Here is a 7,500-nt window from a genome sequence, read left to right as displayed (position 1 = left end):
TATATATATATATATACATAAATATATTATATATATAAATATATATATATATATATATATATATATATATTTATATATATATATATATATATATATATATATAAATATATATTTATATAAATATATATATATATATATATATATATATATATATATATATATATATATATATATATATGTGTGTGTGTGTGTGTGTATTTATATATATATATATATATATATATATATATATATATATATATATATATATATATATACATGTATATATATATTTTTTAAACAATACATATGGGTATATATGAACATATACATAGAATTTTTCATATATCATTTTCTTTTTTTTACATATAAATATGTGTATGAATTATTAACAGATATTCCATTTGTTTACAAATCATGGTAATATTACCCAGATGTAAAGGCTTTTGGAAATAGTTCTGTAATTTGGCATATGAAATGTACTTCTTGCTTCTGTTTGCTTCAAATTATGAAAATATAATATAATTCTAACAAATAAGCGTCGGGTTTTTATTATCAAGTGATACTTTCAAAAATGAATACATTAATATATTTTTAAAGTTCTCATTTAAAATTATGTCGACATTTCTAACTTCTATTAAGAAATTTTGTGTTTGTTATAGTTGTCAATGGAGTCCAGATTATTAGGAAATTCTAAAAAAAAAAAAATAAAAACATTACCTCGAAAACGTGTATTGATTTGTCCTTCTTGGATGACGGTGACACATCTTCAAATTTTCTTGATTTATCTTTAAAGAAAACTATAATTAAATTGAGGGCTAAACATGAAATTTATTGGAATTTCTTCTAAATTTATTGACAAAAATCGACGTTCACCTTATTAAAATCTATGCAACAGGAAACAAGGACCAAATGCATTACGAAAATATTTCTTCAAAATAATCCACGTAAGTTATGTAACAGTCATTATTGTAAGGGAATAATATTCATGGAACTTCCAATTTCTTCAACAAAGCTTATTCTTTTTTAGAGAACACCATAATATTGAAGCTTGCTTAAAATGTTCAAAAGATTCTTATATGTCTATTTTACTGATAAATGAACTTTTTTTTCAAATATATTTGGCGCACGCTAAATTATTTAGTCACAATATGTGACCAATGTCGTTGGTATTTGAAACTTCTGAATAGAAATAGTCTCTCTCTCTCTCTCTCTCTCTCTCTCTCTCTCTCTCTCTCTCTCTCTCTCTCTCTCTCTCTCTCTCTCTCTCTCTCTCCTTATATGGTATGGAGAACAATACTTATCCAAGGATAACAAAATTCAATGGTTAAACTTGGATTTAACAATTTCTGCCTACATACATAAATGTACATCGAGGAATAATCTGTATATCATTGTATGAAGCTTCACTTGTAATGAATGAGTCAATGAAGATAATATTTTTATGATCTATGACTTTCACCGACTATTTCTTTGTAGAATCATGAAAACATTGTACTTGCAGGATGTAATACTAAAAAAACAGTATTAGTTAGTGAGAGAAAATGTTTTTTTACGTAGAAATAATGAGTAAATTGGGATCAGCTTTTACTTTTATCGAATGTAAACGTGAATGAATGACTCTTTAAGCAATATTATCTATAGAAAAGGATAAACCCCATAAAACAGATAAAAGCCATATTAAATAGAGTTCATAGTAAAAAATAAAGTATTTCTAATAGTAAGCAAAACAATAATCATAAACAAGCTATATTTATATTGCTCGTTACCTCCAATTTTTTTTTTTTTTTTTTTTTTTTTTTTTGGAGAAAAATGTATAAATAAACGAGAACAGTAATGAGACTCTGGAGATTCATGCAACGCGTTATTGAAAATTCTAAGAAAAAAACGAAGTATTATCTAATTTCTGTGAGGCTTTATTACACTTTTTTATGCAGAAAATGTACAAACATTACTGACTAATAACCACATTTTGTTGTCCTAGGTATTGTCATTTTTATATTTATATCCAAATTAATTTATTTCAATTTAACTTAATTTAATTTAATTTGTATTTGTATTTGTATTTGTATTTGTATTTGTATTTATATTCTTATTCTTATTCTTATTCTTATTCTTATTCTTATTCTTATTCTTATTTCTATTTCTATTTCTATTTTTATTTTTATTTTTAGTTTTATCTTTATTTTTTATTTTTATTTTCATTTTTATTTTTATTTTACTTTTTATTTTTCTTTATCTTTTTTTATTCTTATTATTATTCTTATATTTATATCTATATTTATATTTATATTTATATTTATAATTATATTTATATTTATATTTTTATTTATATTTCCATTTCTATTTTTATTTTTATATTTATTTATATTTATGAAGTCCTATTTCATTTATATCTGAAGAAATAATAATAAACAATAACCAACGGTAATTCTCATTACGTATTTGGGAGGCTTTTTCTTTCAGATTACGCATTAGTCGAGTGAAATTCCAGTCTCATTTATCTTCAACAAAGGGATGAAAAGGCTCATTGTGATTAAAAGTCAAACTGTAATGAGATATGGGACTGAAGGTGTCCGCGCAAGAAATTTTTCTTTAACACACGGAAAATCACAATCATATTTATACCTATTTGCTGGTGACATTGAACTACTGTAGTCTCCTTGACTGGAATCACATTAATTAATTGTTTATATGACGAAATCAATTAAGATAGTTGGCCATCAATACTAAAGTTGTTGGATTGAGATATACAATTGTTTCCATTCTTTGACATTGAATTTTGTGTTATCACTTCTTCACATTAGGGATCAACAAAGGTGTTTTAGGTCACTATTAGTTGCTGCCCAAAAGTAGAAAATTTTTTCATGACGAAGTTGATGATGTTATTTTTTCTAAGTAACTTTTAATTTTCTTTTTATTTGTAGTTCCAAATGCTGCAGATATGAAATAAGAAACGTTTTAGAAAATTAAAATTATTCATTCCAAAAGAAATATGATTTACTTAAATTTATCATGTTCATCAGATAACGAAATGATCATATGTGTGGATTTCACTTATCCTCAAAGTGAAAACGAGTCTTTGAAAAATTTGACCTCTTTACAAATATGATGGGGAACAGCACGTTGAAAATTCCTCATATTTCGTCAAATGAACACTATATAATTTTCCATTCCGGCTAAGTTAAACTACATTTGCAAAATTAACCTTGTTTAAGGCAATAACCCATAATTTACTAAAAAGGTATTTTTCTTTTTTCGAAAATTATAATACCCAAAACCAAATAGCACACCGTTAACAACCTCAGCTATTTTTAGAGGTTTAAAGGTCACTCGTGAATGGCAGAGGCAAGGGACAGTAACAACGCCATAGCAACCAGGATAATGCCCAAGATACTGACTATATATACCTATGGTCAACATCCAAGCACCTATATATCCAAGCAAGGACCAGGGAGTGCGGGTGCATAGGCAATGGCTTCTGCTAACTTAGTAGGTAGACCTAAATGCTCCTCAAAATCTTCCATTCTGCAAGACTAAATATTTTGCAGGAATATTCACCTTTCATCAAAGGTTTTATGAAAAACTACATAATGAGTTTTTTTAAACTTAAATTGCAAAAATTAATGACATCCATACAATTGAATTAGTAAAACGTATCCCTCTACTGAGTAATTTTTGTGTTATTTAATGAGAGATCATCGAATAGGTAAATCTGTTAACAACATATTGTGTCGAAGAAAAAACGTAAAATACTATGCAAATCTAAATCCATGAGGTCATTGATATGCTTTTAAACCACTTTGATATATTCGCTTTTTTACCAACAAATATATGAAAAAAAAATGTATTGATATAAAATAAAACCTTTTGGCTTCTTAAACCTACCCAGCTCAAAGTCACATGGATGAAATATTCTGTAATAACTACAGGAAAATGCAAATTTGAACAAACAGATAAAATGAAGGATAAAGGTGTCATTGTTCAGATAAAAAGAAGCTTAGATATTGAAACACATGATAAAATCAGTAATACAGTTAAACGCCAATTTACAGAGAATAAATAAACACTAGAACTTTGCTAATGATTGGTAGTTATTGCTAAAGAATGGCTCGCTAGCACCCTTACCGACAGCACATACCTGATGCGTTCATGAACCGTTGTTTAGCGAATATTTCTAAGAAGAGTTGGGAGCAAACAGGTTCAAAGAGGACACTGGTCAACTTCTTGGTAAAGTTGAGATTTATGTTGCTTGTATAACTGGTGTCGTAGAGCTTACTAGGGTTTATCCATTTTACAAAAGTTGAATAGTACAAGCTATTATAAGTAGTGTACGCGACCTGTCAAAAATGATGGCTAAATATTAAGATAAAAGTCCCACAAACGCACACACATACACCTTTCCTAACTTCAACCAGCTCAACGTGGCAGGATATATATATATATATATATATATATATATATATATATATATATATATATATATATATATATATATATATATATATGTGTGTGTGTGTATGTGTGTGTGTGCGTGTGTACATGTGTGTGTGTGTGTGCGCACGTGTGTACATGTGTGTGTGTGTCTGTGTATGTGTGCGTATGAAAGAGATAGCGAGAATATGCATAAAAGAATTTCGGTGAGTGTTTTTAACTATATTTCCATTTGTTTTGTAGATTTAGTCATGTGATATTTCATTATTACCGCTCTGTGAATGGCTACATATGTAAGGACGTAGTTCCACATTGCATAATTCATTAAACTTTATCTCTTGTAATTGAACAATGAAAAAAATTTGGGATAGCCATTGCCTGACGAAATATTCTCATAAATGTGACAGGATTGATTTATTGCGTTACCAATGACACCTTTATTCTTATGGAATGTACCCGGAACCTTTGTTGACATTGAAATATGCAAACATCATTCATTTCTAAAAAATGATCAGATTTTTCTTCACAGATAACTCTAGTTTTTCTAAAATTCATTACAGAACAATATATATTACGAAACATGATCGTATCATTTCAATGGAAGTTTCGTAAATATTTCATTTCCTTTCCTGATCAAGATACAATTCTCATCTGACTGTGGCGTAGGATAATGCCAATGACGGAATCTCTACTTACATGGGTTTCATCTTCATTTGCTTTTGTAACTTGATCATTTATGCATTTAACATCATGACTGAAACGGCCCTTTAAACTTTTGCTGTTTACTCTACGATCTTGTGACACACGAGTGGTACATGATCTGCCAGTACTGACGTTACAGAGGAGGCTGGTGTTGGAGTCATTGAAGGGGTCGTCTTCCTAACAGAGAGATATGCAAGATGTCCTACATGCTTGATACTCTGGAGCCTGTCGTTGGGCTTCAACCAAGGTGTTGAAGTCCAATCCCAGTTGAAAGGCAGCCGACGTGTTTCTTGACAGGGCATCAGCAACGGGATTCATTTTCCCAAGAACGTGTTGAAGGGTGGAATTGTATTAAGCCACGGCGGTGAGATGTCGTCATTGATGGGCGGACCATGCATCAGACTGTCGATTGAAGGCGTGCGCCAGAGGCATGTGGTCTGTGAGAATAATGAAGGGTGTACCTTCTAAGTAATGGCGAAAGTGACGGACAGACAAGTGCACCGTGAGGATTTTCTATCGAAGGTAGAATAATCCGATTCTACCTTGGAAAGTTTTTTGCTGAAGAAGGCCAATGGGCAGGGCGAGCCATTGACCACCTGTTCGAGTACTGCACCAATAGCGACGTTGCTGGCATCGGTGGAGAGAAGGAGACGAGCATGTGGGACGGGAAAAGTGAGAGCAGTAGCAGTTGATAGGACATTCTTTGCGTTGCAGAAGGCCTCTTCTTGAAGGGGACCCCACTTCAGGTCTTTTGGCTTGCCCTTGAGGGAGGCTTAGAGGGGAGCAAGAGTAGCGGCAATGGCTGGCAGAAAACGGTGATAATAGTTGATTATGCCCAAGAATTCCTACAGTGCTTTGACAGTCGGGGGCGTGGGGAAGCTCTGAACAGCTGCTACCTTCTCAGGTAGGTGGTCGAGCACGATGCGCAGGTGAAGGAGGTGTTCCTCTTTTGAGGAAGAGAACGCAAGTATGTCGTCCACTTAACATACACAGAAGGGTACTCTCCCTAAGATGCCATCCATGAGACGTTGAAAAGTGGCCCCGGCATTACGAAGGGCAAAACAGGAGTAATTGAAGGTTTATGTACTGAAGGGAGTGGTGATGGCAGTCTTGGGGATGTCTTCTGGGTTCATAGGATCCTGATGATACCCCTTCAAGAGGTCAAGCGTGGAGAAAACCTTCGCTTTGTGCAGGTAGGAGGTCACGTCGGTGATGTTTAGGAGGGATTAGTGATCGGGTTCTGTTTGTATGTTTAGGCGCCTGTAATCCCCACACAGACGGAGGGAGCCATCTTTCTTCAGGACGATGTGTAAGGGTGACGACCATGGGCTAAATGCCTTTTGGTAAAGGCCCATATCTTCAATTTCAGCGAAAGTCTGTTTGGCGGCTGCCAATAGATCCGGTGCCAGACGTCTGAATTTGGCTAGACTGCGGGTCCCGTCGTCTTGATATGGTGATAAATACAGTGTTTGGCGGGAGCTTTGGGTGTTTGGTGAAGTTCTGGACGGAAAGGTTTCTAGTGCAATGTGAGGATGTGGGCGTAGGCTTCCGTAGGTGCACTGATGTGGAGAGCGAGGTTGACCAATCGTCGGTGGGCGACATCGACCAGCAGGTGATGAGAGAGGAAATCTGCACCGAGGATTGGCATTGTGACGTCAGCAACGAGAAACTTCCAATTAAATTTCCGCTTTCAAACGATAATATGAGGTTCTCGTAACCATAGTTAGGTATCGCGGATCCGTTGGCAGCTAGCAGGCGGACGTCCGCAGACTTAGACAGACTATGTCGTGTCCTGAAGAGTGTTCTTGGCTACAGAGAACAACAAGCAACTGTGTACCAAAAATCGCACGCCGTTCCTACCTCATGAAACAAGAAAAAATTAGAAACACGGGAGGCCACTGCCACGAGCGATGGCCTACTTACACGTTTTTTTTGGCAACTGTTACTCCTAGGCTCTTTCTTCACAGGAGCTGCGAGTTTGGAGTGGTAGTAGCAAAACTGTGGCCGATAGGAGGCAGTAAGTGGCTGTAAAGGTCATTGGTTGGGGCGCGAGAGAGTGGTGGGTGATGGGGGGCTTTATCTCCGATCTGGCACGTCACGGGGTAGGTGTTTGCGTCCTACGTCATTCTCGTCAGCTTTGGCTCATGTTGAATAGGTGTCCTCTTCGTCAGGAGTGGAGGCATTGTTAGAGGTCTTGAAGGTCGTCAAATGGCTGTCCATAAGGGCGTCGGCTTTGGTCATCAAGTCCTTTATGGGTAAACTATCGACATCGGGTATGGCAGTGTGTACAGGTTTGGGTGAACGGCGTAATCAAAGGGCACAGAGTAGGTTCACCTCACGAAGAGAGCCGTCTGTGGCAGGTTGCAGGTGAGTGATACTGGTCAT

The sequence above is a fragment of the Palaemon carinicauda genome, chromosome 12 (assembly GCF_036898095.1).
Source record: "Palaemon carinicauda isolate YSFRI2023 chromosome 12, ASM3689809v2, whole genome shotgun sequence".
Taxonomy (NCBI): domain Eukaryota; kingdom Metazoa; phylum Arthropoda; class Malacostraca; order Decapoda; family Palaemonidae; genus Palaemon; species Palaemon carinicauda.
The sequence above is the reverse complement of the archived record's forward strand: the minus strand, read 5'-3'. Positions refer to the sequence as shown.